The 14,763-nt window shown below is 42.6% G+C and overlaps 1 long non-coding RNA gene across 1 annotated transcript in view; it reads right to left on the reverse strand.

Moving 5' to 3' along the window:
- Positions 1-14,763, reverse strand: part of LOC104689738 — a 33,578-nt gene that overhangs the window by 445 nt on the left and 18,370 nt on the right. Inside the window, exons 4-6 of the long non-coding RNA XR_002045526.3 lie at positions 14,494-14,614; positions 13,651-13,726; positions 13,041-13,111 (exon numbers count right to left, since the gene is read on the reverse strand). This is a non-coding gene — a long non-coding RNA (uncharacterized LOC104689738). The remainder of the gene's footprint in view (positions 1-13,040; positions 13,112-13,650; positions 13,727-14,493; positions 14,615-14,763) is intronic.

A 14,763-nucleotide genomic window follows, 5' to 3' on the forward strand; every position in this document is an offset into this window, starting at 1 on the left:
ACGGTTCACTCTACTTTGGCCCAGCAGGTTATGTTAATATATGTATTAGACAACAATCAAAGAGGAAGGAAGGACAAAATCTTTGCCTCCAACTTTGTGCCACAGCACTTGCTTAACCAAATGAGTAAACTGGGCAATGCTGACTGTGGGTAACTTAAACTTCCAACCTCCGTAATCCTGTAACTGATAGTCAAATGAGCTGATCGAACAGCCCTGTTTATCTGCAGACTGGTTTGGATTCCACTGGTGTCCAACAACTGAGGAAAAGCATTTTGTTGTTTAGTTTCAGACAATTCTGCAACCTGAGCTGATCACATACCCCAGTAACACCACTTGACATCAGACTTAGTGAAGAGTGAAAAATAAGTTTTCCGGATGTGAGTAGGTTTGAGAAGTCTTCCACAACTAAAAATACACAGTAGTAGCCAAGAAAGAGGCAAAAAGGCTCTTTTCTTCTTTTTTTTTTTTTAATTAGAAACATCAACATCAGGTTTGTTTTTTATCTCCAAGGGCACAGAAACAGATAAAGCATGATAATACTGCACCATCAAGACTGTAGTACCAGACAGCAGGAATTCCTCCCTGCACTTGTGGTAGACACAAAAACTATTGCACTCCCATCAGTTATTGGCTGCTCGGTAATAGTCATGTATATGATCAAAGGCATCTCCAGCAAGGAAGAAATGCATGTTGCTATTAACATTGCTAATGACAATGAAAAGGCTTTTCCCTCTCATTTGTTGCTTAATGACTCTACTCCCACGACACTCCTTACCCATCCTTCTCTTGTAGTAAAATAATTCAAAAGCCCCATTTTATGTAATCTCACAAGATCATCCAAATAGCAGTCTTCATGCAAAATGCAGACATTCCTCTGGGGCATTCTCCTTCCAGGCTAAAGACTGCTGCATACTTCCCTCATGTTCCTATTTTATCTTTGGTGAGATAAATGCTAATGCTCAGAAGTTGCCTCAAACCTGTGGAGGTAAAGTTAAATGAATTTTAGGCTGAGGCATGGAAATTCTTGCAGGTTCCCTCCTGCCTGCCAGTACTTCAGTGTTTCAAGTTTTCGTGCTGCTCTGCCAGGCAGTGCTAAGACGAAGTTACTCTGCACTCTGCTCACTTTTTTCTTCCGCCTACATCTTTGTAGCCTCTTGAGGCCCTTGTGCGTAAAACCTACTTGGCCTGTATCTCAGGCTTGTGTCTCAGATGCCTTTTTTTAAAAGCAAGTATTTCTATCTCTGTCCAGTCTCAAAAGACCAAATCCTGCAATATTTGTTAGGGGACTCTTCCAAACTCTTTATGCCTTTGGGCAATGGTTTTTCCCATGAAGTCATGCAAGTGGTGTAGTATGTTTGTTATGCTTATGACAAACCACCACAGTTCAATGAGCAGTTGTTCTCTTTTGTACTCTGTTTTCATAGAGAGTTTTTAAGTCTAGAGACAGCTTAAGGATGAATGCTGAACAGCTTTCTCACAGGCAGCAGAGCTGTCAGCAAAGGAGAGAAACTGGAAGAACCAGGTAAAAGCAAGGACTGATTTTAGATTGCTTTGCTATCAGCTTTTTCTGGTTGTGCTCTGGCAGCTTGTTTTCTCAAGTGCCTTTGACATGTTCAGTATGAGGATGAACATATCCTAGACAAGGCTTCTGCTGCCAATATTCTCTAGTATTGCTCTAAATATAACCCTTTTCCCCTTGCCAAGCCCTTTCCCATCACAGTTTGTGGGAAAGTATGTTCTGCATCAAGCAATGCTGCACCTTCATTTTCCTTTCCATTCCCCCCCCAGAAAACTACCACCTGAAGAAATAAGTCTTAAAACAACATAGTCTTGCTAGAAATTTGTGCTAGACCTTGAAGAGGTTTATTTAAATTTAATTTGGGTTAATAGTGGTTTAGCACTTTAAAAAAATTAAAGGGAGTTTGAGAGATGGAAGATAATGGGCATCCATACTGTAGATATCTGGTGTGTTTTTTGACATTGTGCTGGATGGTATTCTCCATCAAAGCTAGATTTAACCTGTCATGTTAGCCACCAAATGGATAAAGACGTAGTTGATACCCCTAAAAATGTAATTGTAAGGAGCAACTTGTCTTCCACTGGAACAAGGACAATTCCCTGTGCTGTTAGGTATGTTCCAAAGGACTTGAAAGAGCAAAACTACCAGTAGAAAGAAATCAAACAGCGCATGGCTTTTGCATCTAATAGACAGAGATAAAAGGAGGTCCCATAGTGAAGCTAAGCAAAATCTAACATTAAATTATGTACATTGAAGTGTTAAACTAAACTTTATGACAAATCTTAAGCGCTGCCATTCAGGCAGGCTGAAACACACCAGCTCAGGAAGAAAGAATGGGGAATACATATAGCCTGCCTTTCTGGGAAGGCAGATTGGTTGATCACAAAGATCTAAACCTTCAGAGAACAGATGGGGAAGGATGGGAGACTGAAGGAAAGTTGTTCTTCTGTCACAAGGACATGTATTGCACTGAACCTTGCCGCTACAAATACTGTGGCCTCCACCATGCACCTTAACAGTAAGTCATGCTATGAATCTGTATTTGTCAGAAAAGAATATTCCATGTGTTCTGAGGAGTTCATCAAAAGCAAATGGGAGATGACTGGGTTGTGATGAAGGCTTTCTCCCGTCTCTGGAAGATGTCACTAAAAGTCTTGCATTTACCTCTTCAGACGCATCATGATCACTCCATGTATTTGGAAAAGTGTTGGGAATCATCCCTTCCTCTTTTGATAAACAGATATTTACAACAAAGGGTTAAGTCTGAATTTCTGAGATTGAGACATCATCAATCAAACTCATCGAACTCATCTTGCTTCCTCTTGGTCTTTGGAAAGGAAAAAAAGACAAAAAATTGCACAAAATATGTGTTTGGCCTGTGGGCATGGGGGGATTTGGCTGTGGCTTTCAAAACTTCAGGTAAGTTTTAGTGTCCATTTGACATACATATAATCGAATGACATTCTCATGACGAGGCAGTTTAGAAAACAATGCATGCATTCTTTGGGAGAAGTGTGAGCTTGTTTCAATGTGAATTGCCTCCTGCCCAAAGTAAAGGAGACCCACAGATTTCTGAACCCTGCCCACTGCAACATCTGTTTCTTTTGATTCTGGAGAGGGGGAGAGCATAATCTGACCAGCTTCTTTGTAGTTCTGAGACCAGAAATAGTGAATATAAAAGCAGAATTCTTTTTTTCTTTTTTTCATTGGTTATATTTAGGTTCTCCAGCTTCTCTCAAAAGATTTTACTTTCAAAGTGGATGAATAGTTTTCCCTGCTGTGCTCTTAAACACAAGGACTTCCAGAGCTGGAAAGACAGTCAGTACTTCCACCACAACAGATGAGCATTTTGGATCTTCCTGTGTGGCATCCCTGGCTGAGTCTGAGTCAAAGGACTGGGGAGAGCTGGGAAACTGAAAGAGGGCAAAGTAAAAGATGTGTCTAGTTTCCCAACTGGCTACTTGCTCTTCTTGCTCTGTTCCAGGCCAAGGTTCTTGTCCCTCCAGCAATGAAGCCATACAGTGCACCAACTCTCAGATCAGGCCCTGGGCTGGAGTGCTTTCAGAGGACTGGCAGTGTCTGTAGTTCTCCTTCCCTTAATAGCCAGTTCCCTTAGAGCTAACTGTCATTTCAACCAGAAAAAAAAAACATTTCAGAGGGAAACAGGTCTTAAAACTACCAGGTGGCTATTCCTAACTCTTGCTTTCCTATGGAGTCTGGCAAGTCTATCCATCCTAGGGATTTCTCAGGTTAGAGTTCTTCCTCTGTTTCATCCACTTCCAGATAAAGTTGACTCTTGCTATTTGGTGAAGAGCCTTTGAAGCCAGCTCAGACTTTTGATTTGTCTTTATGTAAGATAAGTTAACTTTTGCTCACACTAATTCAATCCGTTAACTCATAGTGTCAAAAAAATTACATATCAAATCTGTGAGTAAAGGAATGGACATAGGAACTTCAGTTTTGCCTGGTGCATGATGAAAACCTCCCCAGAATTAATGCTTTTTAATGTAAAATAATCTGGTATGATATTTATCAGCACAGTTTCAGTGTCCAGTAAAGAGTTTGTTGGAATCCCTGCTCTGCATATTCAACCTTTTTTCCAGCTCACCAGAGGCCATGACTGGGGGAAAGGGAGCCATAACAGCAGGCAATCATCAACAGTCATGTAAGAAAGGAATTTGGGTTTGTTTCCTTTCCTGTACCTTGCCAGTCAGTTTTGGAATATGAGCGTCATTTAGTCTCTAAGTAAACCAAGAAACCAAGTGGTGTTTATCTGCTGCATTAGTTTATTGTGCTACCTGGCTCCCAGGGAAATGGGTGAATGGCAGAAGGGAAATGAAGCACTTTCTGTATCACATACCTTCAGTAACGTCATAACTCATATGTGGAAGACCTGTTGCTCTGAGTTATAAAAGGATCATGCTACTTTCAGAGTGACTCATGGTCCAATCTGTTCCTTTCTGCAGAGAAACAGCTTACAGAGCTCTGGCTCATCACAGTATAAAGCAGTTTCCTCCTACTGATATAGAATGCTCTTAATTTTAAGGCTCTTCCTCCTTTCTATGCAATTAAACAGTCAATGCTTCTCTTCCCATCACTCCACTTGGGCTCTGAAGGTCACACCGAGTCCTTTACCTTCCGGCAAAGGACTAAACAGGGTCAAAATGTGACATAAACATGACAAATTTCCAGTAGGACTTGCAAGGCAAGGCAGTTTGGTTGTCCATCTCTGGAACAAACTGCTGATCAGAGTCCTAAATCCTCCAGTGTGGTGTTGAATTGCATGTGACATGTGGGGGTGTAGTTTTAACAGTGACAGCTCTGCTTATCAGCTCTTGCAGACTTGGAGCATGCTCCTCCTGCTGCACTTACACTGAAGCTTATGCTCATGCAACGTGATACAGAAAATTAGAAATCAAGCACCTGTTGACCTACATGTCACTGGTTCTCTGTGTGGGGTGTACTCTCCATCCTGCATCCTGCCACCTTCTACTGCCAAATCCACAGGGACATGTGGCAAGAAATGACACCTTTGGCTGTAATGAGAAAAATCCCTCAAATACAGGATTGGACCCATCAGCCTCTGTTTGCCTGTGCTTCAGTGGGACCACCTAATGTGGCTCTGACCCTCCTGTCAACGCTAGTTAATGAAAGAGATATTAGTGCTTTGCAGAAATCCTTTCTGACTGAAAACCTGAGATAAGAAACCCAAATTAAGAGGTTTTGCACTAAAGGAATATTAACAGAATCGGCATCAGGGGAAACATCAGAGAAATTTAAGCTGCCTGTGTTTTGGATTGTTGGTGTTGGTAGTTATGGTACAGACCAGCCAGATCACTGGTATATCCATGCACAACGAACAGCCTTGTTTGCCACTAGGCAGAATACAGCTTTGCTCTTTCACCCAAGGAATCCAATCTGGGCTCAAGGCTTGGGTAAGAGCTGCCTTGAAATGCAACAGTCAACTTGACACCAGACAAAAGGTTTCTCACTAAAAAACGCACATGTACTTTTCTCCAACACTGCATGCCATTATCTGTGTTGGGAGCTATGGGTTGTTGTAGGCATTCTGCTCTCTAAGGAGCTACTTTTGCACCCCAGCAGACCATTTGGACAGCTAACTTCCCAGCCATGGATGGATGGAGCTTGGAGACTTGGTCACAGACACAAGCCAGTAGTTCTTATGTGTGCTTTCTTTGCAGGCATGGCTTCTTTCTCTGGTAGCAGGGGATCAAGGAGTTGTGCCTTCAAACTTTTAGCCACTGACAGCACCCACATGGTATCCTGTCTGAAAGAGATGTTAGATACAGAAGGGACAGGTGAACAGCAGGGAATTTTCTTTGTGAGAGACCAAAGACAGTGGGACAGCTGTGGGCAGAGGGAAGTTGCGCCTCACTGTGGCAGCTGGAACACATGGCCTGGATCTTAGTCAAGGAAAGAAGGATAATTTCTAGCTACCAGCCTCCATCTAACCACACTTCTCTGTGACTGGTGCAAACCACCTCCAGTGCGGCAGATACTGACCTGCCATGGAGTTTGGTCTGACCAGCTCATGCATACAGAAATGTTGTGTTCAAAAGGCCTCTTCTGAGGAGTGATGTTCACAAGCTGAATGGAAGGCAAAAGAATGAGCAGAAGCCTTTTGAACAGCTTAATGAATAGGTTTACCTATTGATACCTGAATGATATTCTTCCCTTTTAGAATTTTTTTTTCTTTTGGTGATACGGAAAAACAAAGGCTTGAGCACATCCTAGCTCCATACCCTATGATTCCAGCTAAGTTTTTCCCTTAAAGGAAGTTCTTGCCAGTGCTTTACAAGCCTAGAAGTGGAAATGCATTGAGAAGTGGAAGGAAATATTACACAGAGGGCAATTCACTCATGTCAAAACCTAACAAAGAAGTCCGTGTTATGGGACCTACATACCATTTGGGCAGATTCTCTTTCTTGTGCACACTTTTTCCTTGGCAAATACTAGTGATATTTAGAATCGCAGAATATCTTACTATGTTAATTTACCTCTTAGGACTATTTTCTCATTGACTGCTGTTTAAAAACACACGCTAATTTTGCAGCAAACTCAGTCTGGGATGCTTTCCTCTGTGATTGTTTGTCACATCTCCTGCTAGACAGCCAGAGGACATGGATGTTCTGTGTCAGAGGGGTCAGTGCTCAGACGCCTGAGCAGCACTGCAGTCGCAGAGACATCCTATTTTCTTAGCAGACAATATGGGATCTGCAGAAAACTTTTCTGGTTTTTCGTCACCAGATGGTGCTCCAGCGCTGGGCTAGTGCTGCCTTGGTCACTTGCTGAAGCACCAGATTCTCCTGAAGCTTTGGGCCGCCTGTTCTCCTGCAAGATCAATTTCATTATTCTGGTTTGCAATTCTGATTGCCACTATCTTGGGCCTTTCTTCAGCAAGGGTGAGTGAGCCCTCCACCTGCTTCTCAGTAGCAGTTTTCTCATTGAGTTGGTTAGCTCATAGGATTTGTCCAAAACAGTATGTCTGTGACCTCTTGTATTGCTCCCACAACAGGCACTGTAATTGGATCTGGCCATACTTCAGGCTTCTTCTGCTCATCAGATCTCTTTTTGGAGCATAGCACACTCCTATCATGATTAGTTGCTTCTTCATTAAAGATACCAAAGCTTGTTCGTTGTCTGAAATTTTGCTTGAGCACCAGCTAGACTGAAGACCAATCAGGTAGACAACATGTTTGACATACTTGGAGTGATTTCCTTCAGGATGCTTTTGTTTCCAATATGGAGAGTATGATCTTGGAGGGGAATCAAGCTCCTGTGAGTTCACAGAGGTGGGCAAGGGCTGCAAGGAAGTGCAGGAATGCTGGGGCCAGGAAGCCTAGAGCATGTCTACAGAGTGGTGTGTGCCAAATAAGTCAACTCCTGAGACAAAAGAGATGTCAAGCTATAGCCTGTAAAGCCAGAACATCTACTGCTGCCACCAGACTGCTTCTGAGTGCCCAAAAGAAATCTTCATAGGTTACCAGGCAGTGCCCATAGACACACTGGATCACTGAGAGCACAATGAATGGAGCCAGATGTGTTTTGACCAGACTGCAGCTGAAGTTTCTCACCTCACACTTGAGAGCAATAGAAGCTCACTCCACCCAGTCTGGGAACAATAAAGTCATTTCCACACAGCAGACCTGTTCAGTACAAGGGAAATACACCCCACACATTCTCATAGCAATGGGAGCCGCATGGTCCCAAAGAGATTTGGGAAACCTGCCTTTTAAGCTCAGATATTTTGGTAAATGACATCCTTCAATCTTCATGGACTTGGCTTTGTCCAGGGGAAGGTGAGCAAGCAACTCTTGTGGTTGCCTGGTGCTGGGCCAGTGTAACCATGACAGTATCCTTGGATTGCATTAGAATAAGCAGAGCTCTGAAATCCACCCTCCCAAACTAAGTGTTGAACACCTCAGACACTTGCTTTGACACTGAGTGAGGAACTCCACCTCAGAACTAAAAAATATTTCCAATAGAAGTATGTGGTGAACAACAGGAAACTCATCAGGAAACATTTTTGGTAAAAATATGCTAGTTTTGAAATTTGGCATTCTAGACAAGACCTGCTTACGCATCATACTGCCTCAAATCTAGGAGGTCAGGTAACAAAAGGCACTTCTTTTTACCACTAAAGACCTGGATTATATCCCTCAAAGTGCACATCACAGAGAATTTATTACAAGTAACCTACTTTGGGATTTGTACTGCAGGTCAGAAAAAATATGCAGCCTGTGCTAGCCTTTTCCTGGTGTTTGTCTCTGGCCTTGTTTTTCAGCAAGTGTGTTGATTACTCCAAGATGGTAACCTTGGAGTAGCAAGACGTGTCTCTGGACCCCAGGACAGCCTACGAGAGAGCAGTTTCTTCTCCTCATGCTAAGGAGGAATACTGCACAGGGGCCCTCTGTTTTATGACATGATTAAACATCATGGTATGAATGCAATTTCTTGCTCTAGGTAATGTGTTTGTATGACACTGGTAGCAGTGTCAAGACATTTATCTGTCTGCAGGCAGCCTGAAAAAATAGCTGATTTCGCTGACAACTACTCTGTTCCTTTTAGAGGTGTGCTAATTCTGATGTCCATCTTTATGACTGCCTATGAACTCAAGTAAATGAAGCTATACTGAGGGAATTAAATAAGATCCTATTTGACCATGGAAAATCAAATTAAAAATCAGAGCGTTGAGCAAAATTTAGAAAAGTACTTTCCTTATTTCACTTTGCTTTCTAATTTGATGTGTGAAACGTAAGATATCCCTTGGCAGTGGATATTGTCCACTATATCACATTAAACCAACATTTGTATCAAAAGATACAATATACATGCAGCATTTTTACTTCTGTGCATCTGATTCAAAGCCTGTCTGTGGAAAGAGTATCATAAATAGAGCCTAAAAACTGACTTAAGATTATGAAACAAATAAAGAAGAACATTTCTTTACCTTCTCACTTTTTCTTACAAATCCAGATTCTTGGAGCTGGCACAGCTAAAAAAAAAGCAACTATAATAAAAAGAGCAACTCACATTTGATAAAGGAATAATTGCAACTGCTGTTTCATAAGAAAATCATGGAATCATAGAGTGTTTTGTTTTATTTGGAAGGAACCATCTAGTTCCAACCTCCCTGCCAGCTCCCACTAGAACAAGTTGTTCAGAGCTCTATTCAGCCTGGCCTGGAACACTGCCAGAGATGGGGCATCCACAGCTTCTCTGAGCAACCTCTTCCAGTGCCTCAACAACCTCAGAGCAAAGAATTTCTTCCTAAGCTGTAATCTAAACCTACTCTATTTCAGTGTAGACCCATTCCCCCTTGCTCTGTCACTACATACTCTTGTAAAAACTCCCTCTCCATCTCTTTTGTAGGCCCCCTTCATGTGCTGGTGGGCAACAATAAGGTCACCCTGGAACCTTCCCTTCTCTGAATAATTCAAATTCTCTCAGCCTTTACTCATAGGACAGGTGCTGCAACCCTTTGATCATCTCTGTGACTCTCCTCTGCACCCACTCCAACAGGTCCCTGTCCTTCCTGTGCTGGGACCCCAGAGCTGGATGCAGTGTTCCAGGTGGGGTCTCACCAGGGCAGAGCAGAGCAGAGGGGCAGAATCCCCTCCCTCCCCTGCTGCCCACACTGCTTTGGATGCAGCCCAGGACACGTTTGGCTCTCTGGGCTGTGAGTGCCCATGGCTGGGTCATGTCCAGCCTCTCACCCACCAGCACCCCCAGGACCTTCTCACAGGGCTGCTCTCCATCTGTTCATCCCCAGCCTGTGCTGATACCGGGGGTTGCCATAGGCCAGGTGCAGCACCTTGCACTTGGTCTTGTTAAAAATCATGAGACTCAAATGAACAGGCGAATTTCTCAGGCCTGTCCAGGTCCCTTTGGATGGCACCCTGTCCTCAGGCGTGCCACGAAATACAGTTTTTGTGATACCTTTCTTGTCAGAACAAAAGGTTCTTCTTATTTTATTTCCCTGGAATAGAAATGGCATCTACTATATTTTTGTTCGCTTTTTTCTGAATTAAGGAAAACCCAAGGAAGATGGAAACTAAACATAATGAGATGAAACAAGGTTCAGCATTTGGTTTTCATCATAAACTCTCTGGAATGAAAGTTTTGTTAGAAAAGCAAAATATTTTTGGAAATAGAATTATGGGGGACGACCCTTGTATAATCAGTAAAGAGATTTAGATTTCATAATAGATTTGCTAAGTTTTTAACTTTGTTTTATTATCAGTGAGACAATAAAAAACAGTAAACAATTAGTAAATAATAATAAATATTAATAATTAATAATAAAAATTAATAGTAAATAATAGTAAATAATAAATAGCAAGCAAAACTTTCCAATGGCATCCATTTTTCAGAAAGACATGAGCAAACTAAGTAGAGATGCTGGCACTTGTTAGCATTGCCAAAGATATCCAAAGGAGATGGCCAGACACTCCTCCTAAAGAGCTCATTATGTGCTCCTGATCAAACCTTGAGCCCATGCAGCTGCATTCTAGCATGGAAGAGACATACTTGGACTTAAAGCTACACAAGGAGGAGCACTGGAGGTTTTCCAGTTCGTATTTCAGTAACCTTCCTAAAAAAGTTTATTCTCTAACAGCTGCTAAATTATTTTATTTCTGAACTCCCAAATTAGCCATGCTACAGCTACACACATGTCCACAGCTGCCTCAGTCTTGCAGAGATTAATACCTCAGCCTGCCTGCCTGGAATTCAAGAAGGAGAGTTTCCTTCACCCAAGGCCCTCACAAACACACACCTCCTTTGCAGCATGCCAAACACCTGGGGACAGACAGAGCCCTGCCGTGAATGGCACAGCACTGCAGTTGCATGGCTTTCTTATGCATCGTACACAAAAGATCCTACATTTCCCACACAGTCACAGGTCGGTTGTGTGTGATAGGGCCAAAACCTGGTATAGGACTGTGCTAGGGCAAGAGTCATTTCCTAGGCATTTCTGCTCCCAGCACAGAAGGACAGAATACAGATGTTGTAGGGAGACAGAGTCCTTTTGCAGCTTTTCCAATAGTAAACCAGTATCTGTCTTGCACACATACCAGAAAGGCTAGCATTTAGATAACACTTCTGCATTGTATGCAATAGCCTACTATTGAAATATACAGCATCCTAGAACAGCTTACCTCCCCAGTCATTCAAAACAACTTAAGATGAAACATGCTGTTATATAGCTGAAAGAACAACCAGGAGCATACCAGAGAGACTGAGGCAGACTGCTGTTTTCATGACAACACATTATTACAGAACACTATAACCAGAGCTTGAAAGTAGGCATGAAAAAAGCACAGAAGCAAAACTACTTTCCTGTGGTATGCTTCTTCCATCATGTTTCTAAGCTGGAAGCTAAATGCCTAACAGAACTTAGGTCAGAATGCTCCTGAAGACTAGTGGAAGATGAAAGGGTATATGCGGCGAGGTCAGTAGACTGAGACAAAACCATCAGGTTTTGTTTCAAGTATTCTAAATCTGACTTTGGCTTTTCTTGTTTTGTTTTGTGGGGTTTTTTTCCCTGCTTCCACAGTCTTTGTTTACAGGCAAGGAAATGCAGGGCCTGCCCTCCCTCTCTGTCTCCCTTCCTGCTTTATTTTTTGAGTTGGTGGCTCAGGGCAATTTGTCCTCATGGTTCTGCAGACCTCTCTGCTCAAAGCTCAAGGATCTCATGTAGTCCAAGGAGACAAACTTCTACAGGATAAAAAGTATCTAAAAGACCACCTTACACCAGTTTTGTGGTCTGTGTTAAAACCTGTGTATTTATACTTTAAAAATGCCTTTGTGGTGGAGTAAATAATGGGATTCCTGCTCCTACAGTCAAAGTAGTGCACATGGCTCAGGTCATAGCTCCCATGAATTTAACTTGAAGCAATGATAGATTGTGTCTCAGAGTGGTACAGGATGTGCCGAGGACTCAGTCTGGAATGCTGAGCATCTTCCAGGTGCTTCTTGCAGCAGAGACTTGTTACATCTTTGGACACCAGGCAGTGGGGGTATTGGCCCTTTTTAGTTCCCTGGCCTGTCACAGACTTCTGTGGGGAAAACTTTGACTTGGATCATTTAGGCTGTAGTGCTGCTAAAATGCATACCACTGCATGAACACTTGTATTTTTCATCAGTATAAGGCCAACTGCATTGGCTTCTTGTACATACTTACACTAAAACTGACACTCTGCGAAGTAGCCACAGTTACGTTTCTGCTAGCACAGCTCTCTCAGTCCATGCCCATCCCCATGAGAGCAGCAGTCTACAGAAGCCCACTGACACCAGATAAATGACAGAGCTCAAAAAAGTTGCCTGTGCCATCCACACTGCTTAAATTCTAACAAACACAGAATGACCCAGATCTTGTGCTCCTGATGGCTGTCAAATCCCAGCTTCCTCACAGGAGAAAAGTAAATGTGCTATGCAAATGAGACATTGGTTGTGGGCTTTTCAAATATGGCCCAAGTTTTTCTCCAATGGCTGCTTCAAACATCACTAAATCTCTGGGAACCCTCTGCAGCATAGATACCAGAGGATACATTCAAACTTTTTATTAAGAACAACCTGCAGACATCCCTCCATGCCCCTTCCTATCCCTTGGGAGTACTGTAGGGCAATGAGAGTTGTTAGCTGTTCAGGTGCCGTGAAAGTCAGTCAATAGAGTGCCACAAACAGGAGGTCTCATTGAAAGGAGGGCACCAATTATTAAAGAAAAGATATATTATCATTTCTTTATTCTGTCTTTGGGGCTGGGTGTGCTCCATAATACCAATGAGTGGGTGAGAGCAAAGGCTCTTCTTGGGCGATCCTTTCCTAAATGCTTCTACAAATGATGCTTTTTTAAATCTCCCTGAAAAAGGGCAGAATGGGAAAGGCGAGGTAAAGCCAAACAAAATTTTTATCACAGATTATGGTCAACAGGAAAAAGCAAGCAATGTCAGCCACAAATAGAAAAGGCATCTGCCACTCTACAAACAGCCAAGTTTACCTTTGACAGAGGAAATTCATTGAACTCATGACATCCAGATGGTCCTAGCAGATGATCTTTGCTGGAAGGCACTAAAAAAAAAAAAAAATACAGAAGTCCCTGGTATATTGTTCTAGAAGAAATCTCCTTTCTGACCCACTGGAAGCAGCTGGCTTAACCTTTCATATTTAGGCAAAGAGTACAGCAGGAGGATTAATTCCTGTCGATTCACATCAATCTTCATGGCACCAGCTCTGATATTTTTGGCGTTTTTTGTTGATTTTATAAAAGAAATAATATTGTTTCTGGGTTTCAGGCCCTCACTGCCCTCCAAGATGCCACATGCAGTATTGACATAAAGTTTGAAAAGAGTCTATAGCTCTAATTAATAAGTCAAAATTATAGTGTGGTCCCAGGGGCAGTGAACTAAGTGTGCAGTGCTGGTCTTGCACAATGGGGAGGATGAGATGACTCCTGAAACCCTAGGCTGTGACTCGGACCAGGAGTGCTGGCCTGTCTGGGGGATTTCTGCAGGAGCATCTCCTCTCTGTGTTATGCCACATAATAGGAGCACAAGTGCTTTTACAAAGCAGGCCAGCACCAGCAGGGGTTAGATGAGTCACTGCCTTACCTTAGGTACTGCATGTTTCCTTGGGTGATGAGTCTTTGAGGGGGGCAGTGTGGCTCTTCAGACAAGGACACAGAACCTAAAAGGCAAGAGGGAGAGAACCAGTATGGATACGATTAATAGAGTCAAGGAGCAGTGCTGAAGTGGAACACAGAATATCCAGTAGAAGACAGTAAGGAGCAAATTAGTGCACTGACTTGTGCAAAGTGGTACTGTCTGTGTCTTTAGAGCTGCTGTAATAGGCTGTCTGGCTTTATACCACACTTGCAGGAGCACTAACTGCATGATACATTCATTTTTACACCCACTCTTTAATACTTTTTAAGCTCTGTGTACCTTGCTACCACGACATTCCTTCTGAAAAGCTTTATCCTTTGCTGTTCTCCTCTTCTGCCGAATTTGATCCTTTCTGCTCTCTCCATAAGGAACTGGTGTACGGGACCTTGCTATCATTTAGCTCCTCTCTGAGGGAAGCCTTCAGAGCAATAAACGGTAAGAACATCCCAGACCCCTCATTTCTTTCCCCAAATTTGTTGGACATTACTGGTCACAGAAGAGCTCCAACAAGGCACGTATTTTTAATAAATCTTAACTTGCAAAAGTGGTGTATGTTGATGACATTACAGGACTGAGCTCCTGAAAAACAGAAGCATGATGAACCTCCATAATCCGTCTACAATATCCCCTAGTGGCTCTTTCTCTCTCTGGAAGTGGGTGGAGAAAGATAATTACATATCGGAAGTATATTCCTCCTTTCCAGAACATGACCAAAGAGATCAGCGATAGCCCAAAACCTGGAGTTCCCACCCCTTTTTGTTTTCATTTTTCTTACTTCTTATCACTTACCTGCCAGCACTTGATCCAGTCTCTTTGAATTTTTACTTGTACATCTATGAGCATGAAAGAACTCCCCCACAATAAGCAGGTGTGATAACCAGACAGACTGCTGTAAGACTGACCAAGCGCTCTGAAAAATGTTAGATGAGAAGAAATACTCAGGAGAGAAGCTCAAGTTACACAATTGTTACATATTTTTTTATTGATCTCATGCACGTGGTTTAGAAATGCTTGAGTGATGTTCAAACGTGTTATGAAAAGCTGCAGAAGTGTAAAGCC

This window comes from Corvus cornix, chromosome Z, assembly GCF_000738735.6.
Source record: "Corvus cornix cornix isolate S_Up_H32 chromosome Z, ASM73873v5, whole genome shotgun sequence".
In the NCBI taxonomy this organism is placed as follows: domain Eukaryota; kingdom Metazoa; phylum Chordata; class Aves; order Passeriformes; family Corvidae; genus Corvus; species Corvus cornix.